Genomic DNA, 13,387 nt, shown 5'->3' on the forward strand with positions numbered 1-13,387 from the left:
GGATGTTTGTGATGTCCTTAGGTTAGTTAGGTTTAACTAGTTCTAAGTTCTAGGGGACTAATGACCTCAGCAGTTGAGTCCCATAGTGCTCAGAGCCATTTTTTTCGTTCAGTTTTCCGATGACAATGCAATTCTATCAGAGATGGCGAACTATTTGGAAGATTAGTTGTGTAGAGCCTCGAAAAAGAGTTTTTAAGATGTACTTCAACAAAAATAAAACACGGGTAATGGATTTTATACGAAGAAAATCATGCGATTCTGGGGGAGTTAGATTAGAAAATGACACCCTAAAAGCAATAGATGAATTTAGTAACTTAGGCAGCAAAATAAGTGACTGTGGCCGAAATAGGACATAAAATAGAGACTGGCAATAACGAGAAGAATATTGCTATTCTGACAGCAAAAAAGTCATAGTTCCATTTAAAAAAAGGTAGTGCCTGTATATCTGTCATTAATGAAGTTTCAAGAACATATTGCAGTTTATTTCACGAGCCCGTGAGCACTCCCCAATTAGTGAAAACAGTTGCATCGGTGCTTCCATTCCCTTTATTTGAACAGACACACTAGTTACAATTTCGGTACAAGACGAGAATTCATCAGGCAACACACATTCTGGCTGCCTGCAGTTACACAAAAAATGAACACTGCTTGAGCCATCACTTGGTGGGCCACTCGCCTAGGCTGTCATAGCCTCGTTGGAGGAACATTTTCATCTCCACCACGTTCATGCTCCGCACGAACAGCGCAGTGTCGTCATCATGGAACGCCAATTTCACTTCCGACACTCTTGGAGCATCCACGGTGCAGAGGGAGAACAGCAGAGGGCCGAGAACCAACCCCTTCGGCGCTCCGGCACCTATCGGGCGGTATGTCGAGGTGCCATCACCCAACCGGACATGGAACGTCCATTCAGCGAGGTAGGAACGGATGAGGACACCGTGTGATGTCCGGGCTCCGTGCATAAAGAGTTTACACACGGGGCCATCGTGCCACACAAAGTCGAAGGCCCTGCAGGCGTCAAGGAACACCGTCCCGAGGTATTCTCGAGTCTCCAGAGCACGCACTGGCTTGTTGCATGAAGGCTTCTTCTGAATAGGTTGCTCCTTTTGGTCGTTTGAGTGCTGTAGATTACCTGAATGTATTGCCTGAAGTACCTGATCTATAACTGTAAGTAGTATGGACCTCTAGGGATACTGGTTTCATCCATCGGTGCCTTAAAGAGATATTAACAATAATAATAAACCGGCTAATTGTTTAGTTACCAAGTTAACACTACTTACTAATTAGATTTATTAACATACCAACTCCTTACTTATTGTTAATTAAGATTTCGATCCTTCCTTAACAGCACTTTCTTCAAAAACAGATACCGCAAGGTTTATGCTCTCTGGCACTAGCGTAGTGTTTCCAGCATCCGGAAGGCCGTGAGCAGACTGAGCAGTTCTAATTCGGTAACTTCTGCAGTTCTTTAAAAGTGCCACTATAAGTTTTTTCGTCCTCTGGCTCCGAAGTTTCCTCCAAGAGCCGGCCGGTGTGGCCGTGCGGTTAAAGGCGCTTTAGTCTGGAACCGCGTGACCGCTACGGTCGCAGGTTCGAATCCTGCCTCGGGCATGGATGTGTGTGATGTCCTTAGGTTGGTTAGGTTTACTTAGTTCTAAGTTCTAGGCGACTAATGACCTCAGAAGTTAAGTCGCATAGTGCTCAGAGCCATTTTTTTTTTCCTCCAAGACACTAGTGCGACGCGTCGTGTCATCACATCAGCACACACAAGTCACATGATTCCTGTAGCTTCCATGGAGGGGCCGGGGTAGGTGCTGAAGGGGGGGGGGGGGTGGCGGCGACGAACTCTGACGTGGCGTCAATCACATCTCAGATGCATTCGATCGAGTTCAGATATAGCGAGTTGGGGAGCCAGCACATCAATTAGAACTCGCCATTGTGTTCCCCAAACGACTCCAGGCCTTGTGACATGGCGCATTATCTTGCTGAAAAATGCCACTGTTGTCGGGAACCATGGCCTTCCTGAAGGGGTGTACGGGGTCTGCAACCAGTCTAAAACACTCCTTGGCCGTCAGGTGCCTTGGACGAGCTCCACTGGACCAGTGAATGCCCACGTGCATGTTCCCCAGAGCATAATGGGGCCAGCGCTGGCTTGTCTCCATCCTGTCGTACAGATGTCAAGGAGCTGTTACCCTGGAAGACGACGGATTCGCGCCCTTCCGTCTGCATTATGAGGAAGGTATCAGGATTCTTCAGGCCATGCAACACTCTGCCAATGCTCCAGCGTCCAATGGCAATGGTCACATGCCCGTTTCAGTCATAGTTGACGATGTGGTGTTAATATTGGCACATGCATAGGTCGTCGGCTGCGGAGGCCCATCGTTAGGAGTGTTCGGTGCACTTTGTGTTCAGATACACTTGTACTCTGCCCAGCATTAAAGTCTGATGTTAGTTCCGCCACGTCCGACATCTGTAATGAGGGGTGACTGCCTAGCCCTACGACGTCTAGACGTGATTTCACCTTGGTTTCGCCACGCGTTGAAGGCATTCACCGCAGCACCCCTAGAACGCCCAACAAGTCGTGCAGTTGCCGAAATGCTCGTGCCAAGCCATCACTATGTGCCTCGGTCAAATTCAGATAGATCGCACCCCTTCCACATTCTACACACGGACAGCACGCTCACAAACACTACATGCAACGTGTGTGTTGACTAGCTGTCATTCCTCGCCAGGTGACGGTGCTATCGCCTGAACGGGTTTATATCGATAGTAGATCCGTGGTCATACTGTTCTGTCTGATCAGTGTACGCTGCAACAACTGCAAGCGTCCAGTGCCCTGGTTTCCTCTGGCCACTGTACAACAGCGGGTCGAGTACGTTTCACACTAGTTTTTGCAGGAACTGACGTAATCGTGACTCAGTGCCGTTGTAAAGGTGACGAGAAATGAGACTATCGATTTGTCGATCGCTATAGCGCCGATTTACTGTTTATGTACGTGTTAGTGACAGGAGAAACCCACAGTTGTAGCGACAACTCTTTATTGAAAAGTGTGGTTGCGCAACGTGAGAAATATTTCTGACATGGAGGAATATCTGTTATTGCTCATCGTGTCACTCGCAGCAAATTAAGCTGTCCTCATAGCTTCCTGCCTAACCACACACTCGAATCGCCACGTGTTCGGAAATAAACAGCGATGTATTTATGACGAATATTATTGCCGTTCGTTTCACACGCAGCAATGTAAGGCTGTCCTCTTAGGTTCCTGCCTCATCATACATTCGGAAATATAGAGGGAATAAATTTTAAGTTGACAAGCCAGAATAACTCGAAAAATAAGCTTCACGCGAAAAAATGTGTAGAATCCAAAGTTGATTATTTTCGAGGGGGACATCTGCTGGTGCTAAAATTAGCCCGCCACCCCATCCCCCTGGGGGTGGGGCGGGAAGCAAATTTCAAATTTCAAATGGGAACCCCCATTTTATTGCAGAATCAGATTCTACATAAAAAAAACTACGTTCATTTCTGGAATAAATGAGGACTAACTGAAACCCTCAGCTGCAGACAGGTGTTGTTGATATACCTTGATGTGGACAGCTGAAAATGTGTGCCCCGACCGGGACTCGAACCCGGAATCTCCTGCTTACATGGCAGACGCTCTATCCATCTTTTTTTTTTTTTTTAGTCTCCTTCGCCTTGTTGGCGAAGAAGCAATCTTTTGGAACAAAAAAACAGTTTCTCAAAGCCAAACTCAAATTTCTTTTTCTTTTAAGAACAAATTGTGAGGAATAAATAAGGAAAAGTTGTTGTTGTTTTTTTTTTTTGCAAAAGAAAACAAAGACGCCAATTATACTGGTTTCTCCTTCCAGTAAACAAAAATGAGTCTCCTTCGTCTTGTTGGCGTAGAAGCAATCTTTTGGAACAAAAAAAGTTTCTCAAAGCCAAAATCAAATTTCTTTTTCCTTTAAGAACAAACTATGAGGAATAAATAAGGAAAAGCTTTTTCAGTTATCGTGCGACTTGTAGCTAAAGTCCAGTTCTTACAGGAGCTCTTGAAGTGTATCCGCCTACAGCATGCCAGCTCGTCCAAACGTGTCTTCTCCTGGCGTAGGCGTGGGTTCTGGGTAGCAGATCTATTCAGGTCGGTTCGTTTTATACAGTTTTCAGCTTCTCAGGGCTTGGACGTTCCAGCTACTAGGCGGGTCATCGAAAGTGCTCCGTAAGAAATTGGAAAAATATTGTTTATAGCGTGGGTTGCGTATCAGGACGCAGTGTCGTTCGTTGAGATAAGTCCAATATCCTAGCGTAGATTTGTCGCCAGAAGTAAAAAGATAGCGGATCGTGTGGCCACAGATCCAATTCACAGAGTTAGTTTTGGCGGAGGGGTAGAAAGTCTTATCGGGGTACAATAGCATGTGGACGTCGATCTGAGCCGGTGTCTGGCGAGTAAGAAACGCCAAAATTCGCCGCGCAAGTGTCCAGACGTCTAGCGCTGTGCCACAGTGGAACCGGTGGACATCCGTGTCATCCACTCCACAGTGGGAGCAGAGGGATGAATCGGCGAGATGGATGCGGTGCAGACGATCTCGGTTAACTTGTTTGCCATTCACGGTGATGTACCACGCTGATTGAATGTCTGATTCGAGAAAACGCGCATGGATCGCCTTCCATATGTGTCGCCACACGTACTGTGGATACTTACGTTCGATGGGGTTGGACGGGCGGCACTGTTGTAACAATTCGGAGACTGTTTTCGTGAGGTACAAACGTGGAAGTGGTAAGGACCGGTAGATATAACTGAATTCCAGGAAAAATCGTTGGATGTAATAAAAGGGGGTTGGAATGGTCGATACCAGTACTGGGGCGGACAAGGAGGCAGGTGCAAAGTTGTGAAGCAGGAGGCTAGTAAGGCTCTGCGGGCAACGATGCCAAAGTTTTAGTTGGGAGCTGACGTATAGTGCCTTGACACGAGTCGGCACGTGGATGAGTCCCACCCCGCCACGATCTCGTGGCAGTGCAAGGGATTCATACTGCACCTTGAATAACATCCCCGAGCAGACGAAGGAGCCGAAAGCCATCAACAGTCGTCGCACCAGGAGATTTGGGACTGGTAGTACTTGAGCCACGTGTGGTATACGGGAAGCACGATACATGTTCACGTATTGCGCGCGTTGGATAACGTCGAGAGCTCGTAGCCGGTGATCTGCGAGATTTGCTCTGATTGTCTGTAGCAAGCGTCTACCATTGATAGTCGCTGAGCGGCGCAGATCTGCTGGAAGTCCAAGACACCGTATGGTGGCGGCGACACTAAGGGGGGCAGCGCATCTCTCCGGCAAGCCCTCACCAATGAGCAGGACCTTGGATTTTGACACGTTGAGGCAGCTCCCCGACGCTTCGCCGTAAGTCGCCACCCATGTCAGTGCTGCTCGTACTTCATCTTCACTGCGCAGATATAGTACTATGTCGTCTGCGTAGGCTGTACAACAAAAACGGTGGCCTTGCACAGCCATGCCTTCCAAACGTTGACGCATGCCCTGGAGCAGGGGTTCCAAGGCGAAAGCATACAAAATCGTGGAAAGATGGCATCCTTGACGAACCGATCGTGCGATGACCAGGGACGGTGTAAGACGACCATTGTACATGATTTGAGAGGTTGCACTACTCAACATGCGCATAATCACCGTTACAATACCGCCAGGAAAACCCATATGCTGAAGAACTGTCCGTAAATAGAAGTGGTCAACACGGTCGAAAGCCTGGCTAAAGTCCAGTGAAGCCAAGGCGCCAGGGAGACGCTGATGATGCGCTAATGCTATCATGTCTCTGTAACGGCAAAGGGCCGTACGGATGTTGTTGTCGCCTCCTAGGGAAGTCTGGTCGCAGGATGTGACGTAACAGGCGACCTTCTTGAGTCGCGATGCCAGTAGCCGTGTGAATATTTTCATGTCGCTGTTGAGCAAAGTAATTGGTCGATAGTCCTGGACCCTCGATAACCCGCGCGGTTTATGTACGGGGATAATAATTCCTTCTAGAAAGGCGCTCGGGACCACTGTCATCGGTGACATCAGCTCTTGTGCGATTGCCGTCCACGTGGAAGCCAACAAATAGCGAAAACTTTTATAAAATTCGATGGGGATACCGTCAGGTCCAGGAGATCTGTTATCGGAACCCGCCTTGATAGCGTCTAGCACTTCATCGGTGGTTACGTCGTCTTGGAGGTCATGCACTGCATCCTCTGCAAGAGTGTTCGTAGTAAGCTGAGCGACTTCTGTGATCAGTGCTGCAGAATGCGGTACGGCTGCGTATAGCCCGGCAAAATGAGCATGAAGAGCACGACCGATGCTTTGTTGGGTGTCGTGCCGGCGCCCTTCCACATCAGTGAGGACTTGGATCAGAGCTCGTCGTCGTCGTTGTCTTTCCTGAAGGAGGTGGTACATCGACGGACGTTCTTGAGGGATTCGATTAGAAGCTCGAGAACGGACTACAGTGCCTTCCAAGTTACGCCGCATGATCAAGGAGATCTGCGCCTTCGTGCGATGAACCATCGACTGCCGGGCTGGCGAGAAAGGCATCGTCGTACAGTCTCGTAGAATGGTGTAGTAGAAGTGCAGGGTATTAGTTTGCCACGCCTTTAATTCCTTCCCATAACTCATCAGAGTCTTCCTGAGGGTCGGCTTTGCACAGGAGAGCCACCATGATAAGGTGGAGTCATAGGCTTCTCGACGATGGTGGCAGCGTGCCCACGCTTCTTCGACCATACGGCGACAGTCTGAGGAGGTCAGGTGAGCGACATTGAGTTTCCACAGACCACGACTATGCCACACTTGCTGTCGGGCGAGAGTGATGTCACAGAGGTCCGCATCATGGTCTGAAAAGGCCAAGGGCCAGACTTCCGCATGACGTGTGCCATCAGCAACGGAGCTTTCGGCAAAAAAAGTTTGTCGGTCATGACGGCGGCCAGTGCCGGACGGAGCGTAGATATTAATAATACGCACGCCGAACAGTGTGAGGGCCATACCTCGCGCAGTGGGGAGGTAGATGACGTCCTCTGCAGGGAGTCTGTCGCGTAGCAGGATGGCGACGCCGCTACCGGTATCGGATGCGGGGGAGACATGGGCGTTGTATCCGGTGGGAACTAGGAAGTCAGCCACAAACACCTCTTGTAAGAGTACTATATCCACATCCGCAGAGTAAATAGTGTCTCTGAACATGGCCAGTTTATGGGGGGGGGGGGGGGGGGCACGAATGGTGGCAAGATTCATCGTGGCGATACGATATCGCTGTGTGCGGCCATCCTCAGTATTTGCAGAACGTGCGGTAGAAGTAGCCGGCAGGTGGAGACCCGCCGGTGGTCCCGCAGTGGTGATAATTACTGGCGTTCCATCTGAGCCACCGAGGACACAGATCAATAGCGCGACTGCAGGGACTTATCCCATGCACGCCTTCCGTGAGACACGCATTCCCAACTGTCCACAATTCTACATATATGATGTATCTTATAGACATTTGCCCATTCACTCATTACTCGCGCACGCTTTGACGATTCCAGTAAGCCTTTTAACTATATATATAGTTAACTATATATATAGTTAAAAGGCTATCCAGCCATTGACCTTCGTCTGTGCGAATGCGCACAGATTTGCCCAAACTCTTACGGGAATCACCAAAGCGTGCGCGAGTAATGAGTGAATGGGCAAATGTCTATAAGGTACATTACATATGTAGAATTGTGGACAGTTGGGAATGAGTGTCTCACGGGAGGCGTGCAAGGGATAGGTCCCTGCAGTCGCGCTATTCATCTGTGTCCTCGGTGGAGCCGGCCGCGGTGGTCTTGCCGTTCTAGGCGCTGCAGTCCGGAACCGCGGGACTGCTACGGTCGCAGGTTCGAATCCTGCCTCGGGCATGGATGTGTGTGATGTCCTTAGGTTAGTTAGGTTTAAGTAGTTCTAAGTTCTAGGGGACTGATGACCTAAGATGTTAAGTCCCATAGTACTCAGAGCCATTTGAACCATTTTTTGTCCTCGGTGGCTCAGATGGGACACAGTCCGCCTTTAGCCGCGGAGCAGCTCGGACTTGTTTACGTCCCGGCTGCGAACGTTCGCGGAAGAAGCGGTGTTTACACCGTCGTCACTCGCGAGTGTTACTGTTTGAATCGAACGCAGTGGCACACAATTTCCGAAAAACCACGATACAGTTCACGTTCTGTAACGAGTATGCAAGACCGAAGGCTTTCGAAATCGAACGTTTCTTGAGTGACGAAGTGCATCTTAATTAGACGGAGATTTCTGGAATTCATTTATCAATCGTGAGCAGCACTCTTTACGTAAAGATGATTGACGACGCAGCATGTGATAGGATCATAGAAGCCGCCTAGCGAGGATTCCAGTTCCGACACTCCGATGGTCATATTGGAGAAGTTTCAGTCGCTCATTCGGGCCTGGGCGTGCGCACGATTCGAATCTTCGAGCTTCCTTTCGAGGTACCCGAATCATTGGTCACTGAATCTCTCCAGCCATATGGCAGAGTTATTAGTCATTAGTTGGGCAAGTTTTAGCACGTATCCAGTGCTCAATGGTGTCCAACAGGTGCGACTTGCCCTTACGAAACATGTGCCATCGTACATCAACATCGGCGGCTGTAGAGCTATTGTCATCTATGATGGACAGCCCCGAACATGCTCCGGGTGTGGGGGTGAAAGACATCTTCGATCTGCGTGTATGCAGAGGAGACTCGTGCAACTCCCCAGAGGAGACTTCCAGAATCCGACTACACCAACGTCACTGCCGATGACTTACGTGACGGCGCTTAGCGGGGAGGTGACGCCGAGGTCGGAGTGCACCATCGAACCGACGCCGCAGTTGATTGAGGCGCCTTCGGACCCCACTGAAGAAGGAATGGCTCCGACCAACCTCCAATCTCAGACACTACAGGTGGCGCAGAAAGAGGATGAGAGCATCACAATAGGCATGGAAGCTGAAGTGGAACGGCCCCAGGGCATTGTGGCGGCGGCGGGAACGCAGGAGATGCAAGATTCGCCAACACCAGAGGCCGAGGTTAGGCCCCGCAAACAACGCTCGCCAAAGCGCCGCAAGAAGCGCCGACTAAACTCTGCGGAGACGCTCCCTTCTCTTCTTGGGAGCCCAGATGAGTGTAACACTATGGACCTGTCTGACATGGAACCACAAGCTTCGGATGTCGCAGATCATATGAATTCGGACAGTGAAATGATGTCATATCGTTCAGACGACGCATCCGCCCAGGGGCCTGCTACCCCTTCTGCGGTGGAGTCTAAAGCTACGAAAGAACAACAGATGTTACACATCAATGCCGCACAGGAAAATTTGGAGCACCCCAATAATATCAGCTGGTATGAGCAGGGCGACGAAATCACCGATGCGGACCATTCTATTGGTGGGGACTTGCATCCGTCCGCATCTCAAGAAACCTAGAGCCGCAGGGACACGTTCCTCGGGCGACCCTCTGCGGATGTGCAAAGGGACTATCGACATCATGTGGACATGACAGCTACTCGACCCTAGGCATACAGAATAGGGACAGTGAATGTAAATACCATTAGATCGCCCGTGAAACAGCAGTTGTTTAGGGACATGATATACGCGTCGGATGTGGATATACTGATGGTGCAGGAAATTTACATTCCTGAGTTCCAGGAAGTACATGGATACATCTCCTACACCTCGCCGCACTCGAACAACGACAGTGGAACGGCGATATTGGTCCGGGACGGGATTCCGGTCCGCGACCTGGCTTATCTACCTCCGGCACGAGGACTGGCGATAACTGTTAATGGAATTCGCATTCTCAATGTTTATGCCCCTTCCGGCACAGACAACAGACGGGCGCGTGCGAGATATTATTCGGGAGAGATTGTGCCCTTATATACCGGCAGATTCGATCATTTCATTATAGGTGGTGACTTCAATTGTGTTTTAGGCCAAAAAGACCAGACTCCACATTACAATACCTGTCGTGAATTGCATGTGCTATGCCGGGATCTGGAGTTATGCGACACCTGGGACATGATTCATAGGAACCGTGAGGGATATACTTTTTTTACCAGTCACTCGGCGAGCAGACTCGATCGAATATATGTTTCGGTTGGCCTACAGGATAAGGTGGTCGACGCGGAACGACGGCCTGCGGCATTTACTGATCATCTGGCTTACATTTGTACCATATCACTCCCTAGGCAAAGTGTGTGGAGAAGCCGCGGGACAGGGAAGCTCAATTCGTCACTTTTGGCGGACCCCGAATGTCGTCAGAGAGTCGAGGAGGTATGGGCCACATGTCAACGCCGTCTACCAACATATACCTCCGTGCTTCAATGGTGGCTCGAGTGTACTAAGCCGGCAATAAGAGCTCTAATACAGTATGGTCGGGATAAGACGAGATGGCAAAGAGACACTCTTGATTATTATTACACCATGCTTCGTGAGCTGTCCTTCCAGGTGCCGTCTGCAGAACATCATGCGGAAGTTCATCGTGTCAAGGCACAAATCCTATCGATCACACGACGACGACTGGGTGGCATCCCAATAAGGGCAAGATGTCTCGACACCATCACTGAGGAACGTACCTCGATGCACCATGTGTCGCGGGAACATAAACGTTACCGTCGGGCATTGGTAACAGTGCTCCACGGTTTAGATGCCCGTCAACTGACAACACAACAGGACATTGCAAATGAATTTTTAGAGCATTTCCGCCATCTCTATGCCGGTACACCGACGGACCGTCGGGTGGGGGAAGTGATACTGCAACATCTGCAAACGACACTGACAGAGACGGATAAGGCAGCGCTTATGGAGCCACCCACAGAAGACGATATAAAGGTGGCACTCACAAAAGGAGCGGCACACAAATCACCAGGGCCAGATGGGATTACGCTAGAGTTTTATCGAGCATTCGTGGACATGATGATGCCACAGTTGGTGTCGATGTACAATGAGGCGATGCGTCCGGACATGCGCCTACCGCCGGATTTTGTGACGGGCTTTCTTCTTCCCATCCCGAAGATGGCGGGGAGTCGCAGTGTTAATCAATATCGGCCTCTCACGATGCTAAACACCGACTTTAAAATCTTTGCACGACTACTAGCGTCTCGTCTCAAGCTGGCGATATCCAGGACAATATCCCCTGATCAGGCTTGCCTAGGGGTGCGAAGCAACATCTCCTCGGCGTTAAGTGAATACCGAGACGTTATCGCCCTTGCGGAAACGTGTAAAATGCGAGCAGCGATGATATCTGTGGACTTCGATCGTGCGTTCGACAGGATAAACCATGACTTCTTGGCGTCAGTCATGAGCCGAATGGAGATTCCACCTGTTTTCATCTCCATCGTTATGAGGCTAATACGAGGGGCTATATCGAAGGTGATTGTAAACGGTCGGGAAGCGGGTTCGATTCCTATTAACAGCTCAGTCCGACAAGGGTGCCCACTCTCCATGATGCTGTTTGCGATAGCGCTTGGGCCGCTCATGCGTGTTATGAGGCGCTCACTTACTGGGTTAGCGCTTAATGAGAACTCTTTCGTTTGTCGCGCATATGCGGACGACCTGATCCTTCTTGTCAGATCAGAACATGAAGTGCGTCAGACTGTTGAACATCTAGACTCTTACGGAACGGCAGCAGGCAGTGTCGTTAACATGACGTAATCCAAAATTATGCACATTGGACGGGGTCTGGAAGCCGTACCGGGACCGTTTAAGACTGTGGAATCACTGAGATGTCTGGGGATCACATTTACCCGTTCAATACGGCGGTCAGCGGCGGCGAGTTCTCGGCGGCTTCTGCAGAATGTTCGTCTGGCGATACGCAACAACTCTCTGAGAGCCTTTGACATGATCCAGCGTGTGGCATACACTAACGTTCACATAGCGTCACGACTGCCCCATTTAGCGCAGATCCTACCAATACCGAAGGGTAATGCAGACCGCCTCATGGCTTCCTTTGGTTACTATGTTAGTACTGGGATGTTTTTTAAGATCAAATATGACACGTTAACGCTACAGTTCCGGAACGGTGGCCTCAACCTCACAAACGTGCGAAACAAAGCTCTGGCGCTTTACATGCGAGCGATGATACGAAATTGGCAACAACGAAAGCATAACATAACGTCAGCTCTGATAAAAGTACTTGTTCCGCCTACGTACGAACCCCCTATTGCGGTGGGCAATATTTCGCCTTCTCTTGCAAACATTGCCTCATTTCTTGTTGATTACAGTTATGTTCGTCTGAAAGTACCTTCGACGAGAATACCCACGACTCGGGAGATCTATAGGAACTTGATGGATCACCATGGCCGCAACATAATGGAATTCAAATACCCGTCGAGAACGTGGAACCACATTTGGTGTGCAGTGCATACTCCGTTACTGTCAACAGCAGCGAGATCGATGTGGTATATTCTTATAAACCGTAAACTTGTGACCAGGAGTCGATTACATACAATTCATATGGTCGATTCTCCTCTTTGCACAAACTGTGGACTGTTAGCAACGGAGGAACATGGTTTAGTGTGTGGCGCAGCGAGGGACGTCTGGATGCTGACGCGTCGAATACTGGCCTTCCTTCGGCGCACTAACTACACAGAAATCACATCGGATGTACTTCTTCTACCGGACAAGACCTTTTTCCCCAAACAAAAGACGTATGCGGTCAATTGAATCGCTGGACATGCGACGAAATATTTGTATTCGTACGATATTAAGTCCGTGATGGATTATTGGATGTATTTACAAGAATAACTCGAGCTCATACGGAGTCATACGAAATACAGAACTTACTTTTCCAATTTTTTAGGAAGTGTTTTTCACAATCCGCCCGACAGCTGGGGTGTCCCAGAACTGAGAAGACTCCTGCAGCAGAACGACTAGAGACAGTACTGCGCGGTTCAATTATATTGGCATATAGCACACTGAAAAGAAAACTGGCCCTTACCTGTTGGCGCCAGTTATGACTGGATTATGTTAACGTGAACAAAAAAACAACAAAAAACACACACACACAACGATGGTAAACACCGAAACCGCCTCAGGAAATGGTCCTTTGAATGGTCGACGCAGGAGAAATACATGCCGCCCACAAAGGCAGAAATGGTCAAGATTTTATGGCTTTCTGCCAGATTTATGATGCGACACCGTGTGCTGCAGGGATTGTGATGCAGATGATAATTTCATTTTCACTCCCGCCCGTGACTATGATTGTCATTTACTTTATTCATGTTACACAAAAAAAAAAAAAAGAGGGCGGCCTTTACGTTGGTTTTATGGTTTCCAAATTGGTTTTGCTTTGCTTTTGCTGTCTCGATACTTTTCTTATCCCTAGGATAGCACAATTGTACGAATAAAGATTGTTTGTTTACTCTGCC

The sequence above is a fragment of the Schistocerca nitens genome, chromosome 3 (assembly GCF_023898315.1).
Source record: "Schistocerca nitens isolate TAMUIC-IGC-003100 chromosome 3, iqSchNite1.1, whole genome shotgun sequence".
NCBI lineage: Eukaryota > Metazoa > Arthropoda > Insecta > Orthoptera > Acrididae > Schistocerca > Schistocerca nitens.